This window comes from Pleurodeles waltl, chromosome 5 (assembly GCF_031143425.1).
Source record: "Pleurodeles waltl isolate 20211129_DDA chromosome 5, aPleWal1.hap1.20221129, whole genome shotgun sequence".
NCBI lineage: Eukaryota > Metazoa > Chordata > Amphibia > Caudata > Salamandridae > Pleurodeles > Pleurodeles waltl.
In genome coordinates, this window is record NC_090444.1 from 910774926 (window position 1) to 910789175 (window position 14250).

Sequence of the window (14250 nt, forward strand, 5' to 3'; positions counted from 1 at the left end):
CCAATTTATAAAAATAGTTTATATTTTTATCTTTAAAATGACATAAAAACGAATAAAATCGGATAAAGGAAACCGGAGATATGAATTTTTAAAGAATTATTATTTTTCTAGCGCTTAGAAACAAAATGCGCCAATCGGGTCATCTGGATGCACCTCGACCGGGGCAAAGTCAAACTTTCAGGCCGACCGCGATGGAGCCCTGTTCGGCTACAGGTCGCGGGAGGCCTCGGTTAAAAAGTTACCTTCTGACTTAGTCTTTATTTTTAAGATTTTCTTCAGCGGGACGAACCTGCCAGTCCTATCTGACCTCCTGGAGCCCTTCTCCGGATACGCGATGCTGGATTCCTCGGTGGAGATTTTTACCTTCAGACTTAGTTGTTTTTTCGAGGTGAAAATCCTTCGACCGGGGTAAACCTGGATCTTGATCCGACGTTCATGGAGCCCTTCTCGGATACGATGGCTGGGAGGTCCCGGTCAACTTTTTACCTTCGGACTTAGTCTCTTTTTCGGAGATTTTTCTTTACCGGGACGAACCACCAAATCAGGCCGGGTCGCGGTTGAGGCAAGCCGGCTAGAATTTCCGCGGCGGGTCGGTCCCTCTATGGAGCTTTTTTACAAAAATTCTCAAATCTTCTCCAAACTTCTGGGGCTTCACCCAGATGTCCTTTTAAGGTTCTTTTGGGGTCCACAGCTCACCCCAAGGGTCCAGAAGTTCTGAGATGGTCCTTGGGGGGTGCGGACTACAACTCCCAGAATGCACCTGACGCAAACTCTTTTTTGGCCACTGGGCAGTGGTCAGCTGGTCGCTTTCTTCAGGAGTTGGTGCAGGGGACTCTGGTTAGCAATTTTTTACCTGTAGCAAACAGGGAGTCCCTCCTTGAACCAGCTGAAGCCAGGCAAAGTCCTTCTTGTGGTGAAGCCCAAGTGTGCAGCTGGTGCAGTCCTTCTGAGTGCAGGTTCCAGATGCAGGCCAGGGGTCCAGCAGGGCAGTCCTTCTTCTCCTTTAGTTCTTTTCTTGTTGAAATCTGGTGGGGATCTGATCTGTGGGTGCAGGTCTGCCAGTTTTATCCTTGCTCCTGGGTGAAAAGCAGGGGGGTCCTGGTTCTCCAATCAGGGGCAGGGTCCTTCCCCCTGCGATGACCACTTCCTGGGAAGTGTGGCAAAAATCCATCCCAGAGGGCAACATTCTCTAAAAATCCAACATGGCTGAATCTGATTTTTGGAGGTTACATCTGGCTGAGCCCACCCACTGGTGTGGCTAAAAATCATAAACACACCCCTCTCCTGCCCTCTCCTAATCTAATCAAGGGGGCACCTAGTTGTCTGGGGTTGCAGGATGTGGGGGTGTTGCTGGTTGCTCCAAATGTCCTTCTCTGCCTTTGAAGACCAGTTTGGCAGCCCTCCCCCTTCCTGCCTCACCATCTGCTGAGGGGAGATTCTCTCCCACAGGCACATTCCTTTGTGTGAAGCCAGGCCACTTCACACCTCATCAAGGCAGCTTGGCTAAGCTGCTACAGGCTGGCCAATCAGAGCACAGCAGCAAAAACAATGCAGGGCTGAAATTGGCAACTTTTTAGGTAAAGTCTAAAACTCTTTACCTGAACAAGTTATATTAAATCCAACAACTGGAAGTTGTGGGATTTATTACAACAATTAATTTGATACCAAATTCTTGGTATGCATCTTTTAAGGAGACTTTAAAATTTAAAACAAAGTCTCCCCATTCTAGCCTATGAAGGCCATTTACTACAATGAGGGAAAAACGAATTTGGCTGTTTTTACCTCACCAGGGCATTTAAAACTATTTTTATAAAGTCCCTGCTTATAGTTACATGGCACCCAGCCCTAGGGGCACATAGGGCACACCTTAGGGGTGACTTATATGTAAAAATAAGGTAGTTTAAGACTTTGGAACTACTTTTAATTCCAAAATCGAATTTGCATATAACTTTAATTTAAAAGCAGCCAGCAAGGCAGGCCTGCCTTTAAAATGACACTGGGCACCTCAGCAGTGCACCTATGGGTGCACTACCTATGCTGTGGTCCCTAAACCTACATGCCCTACCATATACTAGGGACTTATAGGTAGGTTAACTTAGCCAATTATAATTAGCCTAATTTGCATATTGATTTTACACAGAGCACAGGCCCTGGGACTGGTTAGCAGTACCCAGGGCACCATCAGAGTCAGGAAAACACCAGCAAAAAGTGGAAAATCTGGGCAAAAAGTTAGGGGGCCTCTGCAATTAGCCCTGTTTTCTCACACAAGCCCCCCCCAGCCCACACGCCCAGGAGACTCAGCCCAACCCTGTGAGAGTCTTCCTGGCTTGTTAGGCGAGGAAGACAGTGAAGAAAACTGGCTGTCCCTTTGCAGGGCCTGCTCTGCCTTACATCCTCCTGTCATGGTCACTCCCTCTGGGTAGTGAACCCACCCCAACAGTGAAAGGACCTATCTCAAACTGAAACTTCCCTCTAAAGGGGTCTCCCTCCTCTCTCTCTGCCAACTTGGGTAGTGAGGTGCCCACCTCCCCTACTCCTAACTTTGCAAGGGCAACACCTAGCTTACCCAAAGAGGTCACCCAACACTTGAGCAACCCCACCATGACCAACAGGGTCAGGGGGCCTACCTTGCTATTGGCCCTGGGGTCTGCCTCCCAGGCCAAGTACAGTGCTGCCAGGAAGGCTAGCACCCAGCAGAGGCTACTGACAGCTGTCAGTACCCAGAACCACACCCTAAGCTCTCCACTGACAGGTGGCTGAGCTGCTTTAGGGGCAACTTTGGGGTCCTGGCACCCCTCTTGCTGTCTAGAGTGGGGGGCTACCACCTCCTGTGGCAGATACCCTCCTTCCACTCTCCCTTCTGTCAGTGCAGGGGCAACACCCTGCATCTGGACAGCTGCCTGACTACTCAGGACTTCCTTGGGGTCAGGGGAGGCCTCACCAGTGCCAACTCTGGGCTCCCCCCCTACTGGGGCAGAAGGCTTTTGGCTCCCTGGAACTCTCTTTAAGAGTGGCCTACCCTTCCTTTTCTTCTTTCCTTTTCTTGGGGACCCCTGTCTCCTAACTGTAGGGACTGACTCCCCAAGACTTTGAGTTGGGGGGCGCCCTGGGCGACCGCCCCATCTGGGACCAGACCCACCTCTGGGAGGTCATTGCCCAGGATACAATCTAGGGGGAGGTCAGCACTGACTACCACCCTAAACCAGTCAAGGATACCCTCCCTCTCTAGGGGCACTATGGCTACAGGTTTGGTGGTAACCTCCCCTGTGGCTATCCTGACTTTCCTTGTCTCTCCTGGGACATACATGTCTGGGGTCACTAACCGGTCACTCACTATAGTTTGACTGGCACAGGTGTCTCTCAGGCCAGTGATAGGGATCCCATTCACCTGAATGGGGTGGAAGTGCCTACTTCCACCCTCAGGGATCACCAGCTTACCCTCTGGTCCTGTCTCCCAGCTCAATGCTAGGAGGACTTCATCATCTGAGGAGTCCTCCTCCATGGCTACACTGGACAGCCCAGTGCTAACCACCTTCTTTGGACAGGCTGCATCTCCTCTGAAGTGACCTGTCTGCTGACAGTCAAAGCAAGCCCTACTGTCCAAGAGCTTTTTTAACCCTGGGTCTCCCTGTCTCTGCTTGTCAGAGTGGGAGTGGGATTTACTCTCCTCCTTCTTAGGGTTCTGGGGTACAGAGGGAGTCTCTGTGGTGGGCTTACCACCTCCCTCCTTAGGTTTTTGGGGACCTGACCCCCCTTCTTGGAGTCTCCCCCCTGGGACTTGACAACCACCCTGGTTCTCAACATGTCATCAGCTGCCTCCCCTAGCTCTCTAGGGTTGGTCTGCTTAGAGTCCACTAGATGCTGGCGTAACCTTTCTTGGGTACAATTGGACAAGATGTGCTCTCTCATGATCAGATTGTATAACCCCTCATAAGTATTTACTTTGTTACCAATAATCCAGCCCTCTAGTGCCTTTAGTGAGGTGTCTACAAAGTCAACCCAAGACTGGGTACTGACCTTCTGGGTGTCCCTGAACTTCATTCTATACTGCTCTGGGGTCAGACCAAACTTCTTAGTTAAGCACCTCTTCATACTAGGGTACGAATCTGCCTCCTCCCCCCTTAAGGTCAGAAGCCTATCCCTCCCTGAGTTGGGGACCAACTCCCACAAAAGGGAACCCCAGTATTGAGGCCTAACCCTTCTCATTTGGAGTGCCCTCTCAAAGGCCTCCAACCATTTGTCTATATCATCCCCCTCTACATAAGCAGGAACCACCCCCTTGGGTAATCTGGGGCAAACTCCCCCACCCATGGACACCTCTACTTCTTTATCGCTGCCACCATCTCTTTTCTCCTTGTTTGCCCACTTTTTCTTTTCTAGGGCCAGCTTGTCTGCTTCCAAAGCTATGTATGCTAGCTGGGCCTCCAGCTCTCTTTCTCTGATGGATGGGTTCTCTCCTCCTGAAGTGACCCCCTTCCCACCACTAGCTTTGGGTCTGCCCCTAGTGACTGTATGTACTGAGGACCGTTCTTCCTCATCTTCACTTAGGCTCAGATGCCCTCCCTCCCCTGAGTGGTTAGAGCTAGCACCCTCCCCTGTTTCTTCCTCCTCTGGAGCTTCCCCTAGGTCTACCTCTTGGGCCTCAGCCCATGCTGTCAGGGATTTGATCAGGACTTGCTTCCTGAGGTCAGTGGTTGCAGGCAACCCTCTTTCAGTACACAACCCCCTAAGCTGGACTACTGTCAGTGTGGGTAGGCTAGCCAGATCAAGCTCCATGGTTCCCTAGTTTTGTGTCAACAAAAACTTTTTGCAAAAATTGGAAACAATAATTAATCCAAATAAAAAATGTACATTTTTTTTTTTTTTTAAACAATTTTTGCACTAAGACAATTTAAAGGATTTTTAATTTGTTTTACTTAAAACTGTAACGTGATACTGAACACAAGTACAGGATCCCACCGCTGCCACCAAAAATGTTGGAAAATGGGTTATTGGTAAGGGCAGGTAGGTACCTACACCTAGCAACAAGCCACTAACCTCCACATAGGTCCAGTTAGGTCTCAGTAAATTAACCCCAGCTCAACCCTTGGTAGCTTGGCAACGAGCGTCAAGGCTTAACTTAGGAGACAGTGTGTAAAGCATTCAAATATCACAAAACAGTAATTAAATAAAACACAGGAAACAGTTTAAAAATCCAAAACCAATTTATAAAAATAGTTTATATTTTTATCTTTAAAATGACACAAAAACGAATAAAATCGGATAAAGGGAACCGGAGATATGAATTTTTAAAGAATTATTATTTTTCTAGCGCTTAGAAACAAAAAGCGCCAATCGGGTCATCTGGTTGCAACTCGACCGGGGCAAAGTCAAACTTTCAGGCCGACCGCGATGGAGCCCTGCTCGGCTACAGGTCGCGGGAGGCCTCGGTTAAAAAGTTACCTTCTGACTTAGGCTTTATTTTGAAGATTTTCTTCAGCGGGACGAACATGCCAGTCCTATCCGACCTCCTGGAGCCCTTCTCCAGATACGCGATGCTGGATTCCTCGGTGGAGATTTTTACCTTCGGACTTAGTCGTTTTTTCGAGGTGAAAATCCTTTGACCGGGGTAAACCTGGATCTTGATCCGACGTCCATGGAGCCCTTCTCGGATACGATGGCTGGGAGGTCCCGGTCAACTTTTTACCTTCGGACTTAGTCTCTTTTTCGGAGATTTTTCTTTACCGGGACGAACCACTAAATCAGGCCGGGTCACGGTTGAGGCAAGCCGGCTAGAATTTCCGCAGCGGGTCGGTCCCTCTATGCAGCTTTTTTACAAAAATGCTCAAATCTTCTCCAAACTTCTGGGGCTTCACCCAGATGTCCTTTTAAGGTTCTTTTGGGGTCCACAGCTCACCCCAAGGGTCCAGAAGTTCTGAGATGGTCCTTGGGGGGTGCGGACTACAACTCCCAGAATGCACCTGGCGCAAACTCCTTTTTGGCCACTGGGCAGTGGTCAGCTGGTCGCTTTCTTCAGGTGTTGGTGCAGGGGACTCTGGTTAGCAATTTTTCACCTGTAGCAAACAGGGAGTCCCTCCTTGAACCAGTTGAAGCCAGGCAAAGTCCTTCTTGTGGTGAAGCCCAAGTGTGCAGCTGGTGCAGTCCTTCTGAGTGCAGGTTCCAGGTGCAGGCCAGGGGTCCAGCAGGGCAGTCCTTCTTCTCCTTTAGTTCTTTTCTTGTTGAAATCTGGTGGGGATCTGATCTGTGGGTGCATGTCTGCCAGTTTTATCCTTGCTCCTGGGTGAAAAGTAGGGGGGTCCTGGTTCTCCAATCAGGGGCAGGGTCCTTCCCCCTGCGATGACCACTTCCTGGGAAGTGTGGCAAAAATCCATCCCAGAGGGCAACATTCTCTAAAAATCCAACATGGCTGAATCTGATTTTTGGAGGTTACATCTGGCTGAGCCCACCCACTGGTGTGGCTAAAAATCATAAACACACCCCTCTCCTGCCCTCTCCTAATCTAATCAAGGGGGCACCTAGTTGTCTGGGGTTGCAGGATGTGGGGGTGTTGCTGGTTGCTCCAAATGTCCTTCTCTGCCTTTGAAGACCAGTTTGGCAGCCCTCCCCCTTCCTGCCTCACCATCTGCTGAGGGGAGATTCTCTCCCACAGGCACATTCCTTTGTGTGAAGCCAGGCCACTTCACACCTCATCAAGGCAGCTTGGCTAAGCTGCTACAGGCTGGCCAATCAGAGCACAGCAGCAAAAACAATGCAGGGCTGAAATTGGCAACTTTTTAGGTAAAGTCTGAAAACTCTTTACCTGAACAAGTTATATTAAATCCCACAACTGGAAGTTGTGGGATTTATTACAACAATTAATTTGATACCAAATTCTTGGTATGCATCTTTTAAGGAGACTTTAAAATTTAAAACAAAGTCTCCCCATTCTAGGCTATGAAGGCCATTTACTACTATGAGGGAAAAACGAATTTGGCTGTTTTTACCTCACCAGGGCTTATAAAACTATTTTTATAAAGTCCCTGCTTATAGTTACATGGCACCCAGCCCGAGGGGCACATAGGGCACACCTTAGGGGTGACTTATATGTAAAAATAAGGTAGTTTAAGACTTTGGAACTACTTTTAATTCCAAAGTCGAATTTGCATATAACTTTAATTTAAAAGCAGCCAGCAAGGCAGGCCTGCCTTTAAAATGACACTGGGCACCTCAGCAGTGCACCTATGGGTGCACTACCTATGCTGTGGTCCCTAAACCTACATGCCCTACCATATACTAGGGACTTATAGGTAGGTTAACTTAGCCAATTATAATTAGCCTAATTTGCATATTGATTTTACACAGAGCACAGGCCCTGGGACTGGTTAGAAGTACCCAGGGTACCATCAGAGTCAGGAAACACCAGCAAAAAGTGGAAAATCTGGGCAAAAAGTTAGGGGGCCTCTGCAATTAGCCCTGTTTTCTCACAAGAGTCAAATATTTCCAGCAAAGAAATTTAAACCTGAGGACTTGGTCAACGGTGCTAACCCATTTTTGGAACCCAGCCTGCCAATCAGCAAGAATATGATGCTCATCAACTCATAAGAGCAGCCTTGCCAGTACCTGTTTGCAAAAAATCTTTTGACTGACCGATTAAACTTATTGGTCTGTAGTTCCCCAGAAGATCACGATCACCCTTTTTGTAAATTGGCACAATTGTTGCTCCCCTCCATGTGGAGGGGATGCCTTCTCCCTTCAAGTTGGCATTACTTAGGGTGTTTATATAAGGTGTCCAAATCTCAGGTTGTGATAGATACAAATCCCCCGGGATGCCGTCATTTCCCAGCGCTTTCCCCTTATTTAGGGTCCACAAGGCCATAAGGGTTTCTTCCAAAGTAAATTCTGCTAAGTTATAACTAAAGGGGTCATATTTACGATACGTTATATACCCAGCAATGGCCCTAGTGGCCATTTCTGGTTTCTTCCTGTTAGTTCTTGACCCACATAGTCCTTTAAAATGAGCCAGCCATCACTCTGGCTGGATTGTTGTTTCGCACTCAAAAGCAAGGGGATCTTTCCTACCTGTTACTAGCCTCCAAAATAACTTAGTATCCCCATCACGGAGGGCGTCAATTAGTCTATCCCATTGCTTGCCTTCCCACCTCAATTTGGCATCTCTCAAAGTTCTTTTATAATAGCACGTAGCACCCTGTATCTCTTCTTTGTTCCCTTAATCCAATACATTCAGGAGCTGCAATTTCGCCAATCTGCAGGACTTGGAAAACCACATAGGCTTGTTTGCAGTAGCCACCCCTCTACGTCTATGCACTGTGAACAAGGGTCTCAGCTTGTCCATCAGGTCACAATGCAATTGGACAAAGTTAAATGCTGTTGGATATTCAGGCACCAAAGTAGACAAAACTCTCTATGACCCCAGTATAGATGGTGGACTGAACCTTAGCATCATTTGCCACCTTCTCCCACCTTAGATTCCTCTTGTTATTTACTACTCTAATGTTGTTACCCTCTACCCATGAGGAAAGGCCACAATCTTTAAAATGAGAAACTGAGAAGGTCACACAGATAGCCAGATGGTCACTATCAGCTCTGGGGGTCACTACCATGTCCACCAAGGATGGCCAAAGACTTTGATCCAAGAAAATATAATCAAGGTGGCTCGTGTAGGCTCCCCTCCTGAATGTGGGCATGGCCGGTGTATCTGATCTTGTGTTTCCATTAACCTGTTTTAGCCTCATGCTAATGATCAAGTTCTCAAGGTGGACTGCTACCTCCGTAGCACTAGGTGTCTCTTCCTGAACTGTGTTTGATCTACCCAAAGGTCTATCACACTGATAAATGGTTCACAAATTGTCTTCATTAATTCTCAACTTAGCGTTATAGTCCCCAGCAACTTTAAGCTGCACGTTCCCGGGGAATTTGGCTAATGTATCAGCAAGTTGATTCACTGTCGCAATTTGGTTGCTTGGGGCGGCAGGTCTAATGTAGACATTAATAACGGCTATACATTTCATTCCCAGTTGGGTTGCAATCTTGAGCTCTACTATTAATATGTCCATACTGTTGCAGGGTATTACTTTTGCTCTTAAAAGTAACTGCTGTTTGAGCCAAACTACAAGGCCTCCTGCAGCACGTCCTTAGGGTGAAGGAACCGCCTGTTTTTGAAAAGTTAAGTATTCCACTCTATATAGTGTTTCTGGCACTCAGGTCTCCTGCATCATATTATTATGGTGTTGATCTATAAAATACACCCTCCGGGTCGCTTAGCTTCATTTTCAGACCCCCACATTCCACGACTGGTTCAGCATCACACATTCCAAGTCCCCCTTTTCCGCCTAGTCTGGTTCCATCTAATTTCTCCTCTGCATCTCTAGGTCCCTCAGTAAGACCTCCATAATTGGATTCACACCCTACCTCTCTATTAAATAGCGGCTGAACCGATTTACTATTTATCAGCTCTTCACTACTTACAACAGATGGTCCCCCCATAGTTGGTTGTGACACCTCCTGTCAATCAACATCTAATGCATGCTCATTACATTCTGAGCTTACACGTGTTGAGAGATGGGAGGGGGGGCCTCCAATATATAATGCATTTCTACAATTTGTAGGGGCCTGGGGGACTAGTGATGTAATCCTTATTTGAGACATCATGTGTGGTCTAAATCTTTGCTCGAGTGATGAAAGGCCATCCACAAGCTCTTGATTGGCTAGTTTCAGCCCAATGAAATCCTGACCCGAGTCTACGCTGTTGATTCTCATACCATATCTTATATCCTCTCTTATTACTGATCTGCAGCACCTTGTTTGCCTAATTCAATGGATTACTTTGTTTTTAAATGAATCTTGGGTTTTTCTTTTGCCTATAGACAGTTGAGGGACATTCACCAGCTACAGATCATAGGGCATTCCTAGTTTATTATTCCAGGGAGATCTTTAAAAAAATCCTTGCTTTGCACAAGCCATATACCTTCCTGGTGCCCCTTCTTTCCCTCTTACTAGATTAGGGCTACTACTATGTGAAGTGGGTGGTGCTCGAAGTCCCATATGGGGCATTTCCCTCGGGGGCTTAGGTTTAGGTACATTAATTTGCGTCTTTCCACATTCTGTGTTGTCATACTTACTAATGAAAGAAATGGGAGGTGTAGGTTTCTGGGCAAGGTCTGCCAATGGGGGAGGAAGTTTGAGCTTTTCGACCATGGTCGTCAGACTATCCAATTTTTCTTCCAGCCTTTTACTTAGTGAGCTTATATAGGCTTTCAAGTTCTCAATTTCACCTCTCAATTGTGCTAGATACACCCCTGGAGGGACTTCTTCCTTGCTACCATCATCATTATCAGCCCTATTGGGATTAACCCTATCAACAGAAGTACAATTAAGATCTTTAAGGGGTGCATAACGATTAGAACATTCAACAGATAACTCCACTATGGGAATGCTGTCCTGCAAAGGGTGAGAATGATTCATCAAAGAGGTTGCAACAAGTCCCTCCTCCATTTGACTTCTAGAATGATTTTCCCTCCTAATTTTAGGGGCCTGAGCGTGTTGAGCAACTTTTTTAAATGAGGTTTTAATACCTTTATCAGCAGCCTTTGCCCCCCCCCCCCATCAATAACTTTGCATTTCGGAGCAAGGAGACTTTCTACTTCTTCAATTAAGTTAGCAATTTCAGTCAGGGTACAATTCTCAGCCGAATGCCTAGGAAGCTTTTTCCTTGCCCCCCCATCCCGAATTTTTATCAGAAGCTTTCCTCTTGCCCATTCTTGTGCGCTATTAAATAGTGTTGCTAGATTTAAAGAAAAAGAAAGAAAGAAGCACGACAGAAAGCCATGAAAATTGGGAAAATCAAGGGGGGTGACCCAGCCTGGCTTCTTCCGGCCACTGAGGAGCCAGGGACGGGCCTGCCCTTGGCCCAGGCTTTGCCCTGGTACGGTGGAAATAGCAGGAGCAGCTTCCTGCCGCAGGGAGAGCAGGGATATGAAGTCTTGGCCCCCGGATCCTTTGGCCAAGCGTCCTGCACAGCGGGAGAAAAAGTCTAGTATTAAGCGCCTCTGGGCGCGGTGGAAATGACAGGAGCGGCTTCCTGCTGCAGGGAGAGCAGGGATATGAAGTCTCGCCACCCCCGGTCCTTTGACCAAGCGCCCCGGGCAGCTCGAGAAAGAGTCTAGTATTAAGCACCTCCAGGAACAGTGGAAATGACAGCAGCGGCTTCCTGCCACAGGGAGAGCAAGGATATGAAGTCTCGGCCCCCGGCCCTTTGGCCAAGCGGCCAATCCATTGGAATGCCACTCAGAATTCCAGAACTGGACACACGCTGTCATTATGACATGGAGAGAGGTGGCAATCCTGGGAGTAAATAACATTTGCATCGGGGTAGTTTTGCACCTGACCTATATTTATGGGCAAACAATGAGGGCTAACGAGTACAGATGGATTTGTATCTGTTTTCTTTTTTATTTGATAGGGTCCCCTGCATACCATTTTGCAAAGATGGTTGGAATAATCCAAAAGTACTATTCAAAAGCAGCATGGCCCCATCTGTTAATATCTGCGGGGAAACGGTTCGTTTCAGTTTTCATAGTAGCATATCAGTCCAGAACACCCTAGTTTTTCAAGGCATAAAAGTTATAGCCTATATTTCACGTTTTCATGCCATGTTCTAACCCAAGTTATAATTATAGGCACATCTTAAGGATCATATTCACATTAGTTAGTGTCTAGTGGTTCTGATTTAACTCAACAATGGTGAAATCAAGTGAACTTCACAAATAATTTATTTTGTTAAATGAATATGCTGATCTTATGCATCTTTAGTCAGTGCAGGTATTTCTATCACTCTGGGTTGTCGCATGTGCCTGAAAGGAGTTTTCTCCTGACTTGTGAGATTGCCTTAATAGCAGTTCAAACATGTTTCAATTCAGAAATCACCTACAAGCAAAGAATTATGGGGCACATTTATGGAAAGTGGCGCTGCACCAAGTGCAGCGTCACTTTCCCTGAGACCCTTAGCGCCCTCCTACCGCCACCATGTGTGCGTCGTATTTAAAATACAACGCACCATGGTGCAGGGTAGGGGGCAATAGCATCATTATTTTTGAGGCTATTGATGTAGTCTGCAGGAGGCACGCCAAACTGTTGCCACTACTCCTGCAGAGCACATAGGGGCCTATCCAAAAGAATGGAAGCCCCTTTGTAATGCCTGCTCTAAGCAGGCATTAAAAGTGCCATAAAAAATGGCACAAGGAAATCTCATAGATTTCCTACCATCATTTTTCCGGCCCCCCTAATGGGGAAACGCTCCTTTTGCATACATTATACCTGGCATAGGCACGATGTGGTGCAAAAGGTTACAGAATGGCGCAATACATGCATTGCGCCACTCTGTAAGTGCGGCGCAGGGATGTCGACCTCGTTGGGCTACATTAACGTAAGAAAATAGTGACTTTAATGTGGCGCAAGTGGCGCTAGGGCTTTATAACTATGCCCCTATATTTTAACCTTTACCTTCCCCCAAATGAAATTGAAGGTGTCCACACGTAGGCAGTGTCTCTTTTCAGATCAGGTCTGGGGTGCACTTTTAAGTAAAACCATCTACCATTTATTTCCTTTGTAAAGTGCAATTGCAGTTGCAGGTGTGTACCAAATAATGTGCATATATTTTTGAAGAACAAACTCCTTGATAAGAAAAAAGTCCTTTAAGCGGCTCATATGCCCCAAACTATGCAAAACGTAACAAAGTGGTGTGTGTGTAGCACACAGTCTGATTTTAGTACAGCATTGCAGTGAGTTTTCAAAACAGAACCATGTCTGATCCGGTCTGTGGATATATGTAGTCAGTGGTTTAGAATGGGTCTTGTACAAGGTGTTGGGGCAGCATAATTTAGACTCAATCCTTCCACCTCATCATTGCACAATTAAGCATTTATTTTCACATTATATTTATTGTGTGCCTTAATAATAGTGATGTGTCTGAATATTTAAACGCATAAATGCATAGACTAAAGACTTCTACAAATGTGTACTAATGTTCATTTTGAAAATTATTCATTATTTATGTTTTACATCTTTGTTTATTGGTATTTTTCTTTAAGGAATTAAAATCATCTTAGTGTTGTGCCCTTCATTTCAGCGCTCCAATTCTAACGAATGCATTACAATTGGTGTACATACCGTAACATAATTATGGCATGGCTCTGCCGAGCATATTACAGATAACGAATATATACAGTACAGCATGTTATGTTCGTCTGGTCGTACAGCCATCGTTCCACTTTAGACTTACAGTATTTACTATCATCCTATGTGTTACCTTTTAAACTGTTAACTTAACTAATGTGAACATGGAAACAGTGCGCTGTAGGGACGGTTATCTGCTGTGGTGTGAGTGGGGCGTGCACATGCATTTGAGCTTACTCATTTAGGAGGTCTGTATGATAACTTCAGCCTCAGTCCGCCCCTCATTCCAGTGTAGTAGTGGGTTCCGCTCCAGCTGAGTGCCATTTTCATCTCTTGCAGGGTCACCTAGGCTTGGCTTATATTTTGGCGTAGGTGCAGTGGGTCCCGACATCCCTTCCCGTACATCAGATCCTCCAGACCTCACTGTGCCTTGTTGGAGCTGTTATTCTTATTCCTCCACATCCCTTCTCCCCCTTAAGCGGTGCCATTGTCCACCACTGGCAGAGTTTCGTCCTTTCCAAGCTCCCATGCCCCCCACTTCCCGTCTCTGAGCCTCCCAGGCCTCCTATATCTCTGTCCACAATGGGGCCATGTGACGCGCCCGTCCCCCTGCGCTTCCTCCCTACGCAATACCTGTAATTCAGCCTGGGCCCAAGTTGACACATCTCATCTCCAGTCCACCAGGGCTGGGTCTCTGGTGGATTTCCATGCCATGGCAATCCGACACCTGAGTAGGACTAGTGCGAGGTCTAAGAACCGGCTGCCAACTCTCCAGAGGCTGGCCTCGTATGTAGGCCCAGCAGACACATTGAGGGGTCCAGTTCTAGCTGGGTACCAAGGCTTCCCCCCAGATCCTCCAGAGCTCCCCTCCAACACCTCTGTATGTCGGGGCAGTCCCAGACCATGTGGTCAAAGTCTGGGTCTACAGTGTTACATCTGGGACATTTCCTGGGTTCACCACCAGATATTACTCTTAGTCTGTGAGGGGTGATGTACGTTCTGTGTTCGTAATTATATTGGATATATCAGAAGTGTGTATTTTGGGACACTCTACGGGGGTATGCCAGCACTTTCTGCCAC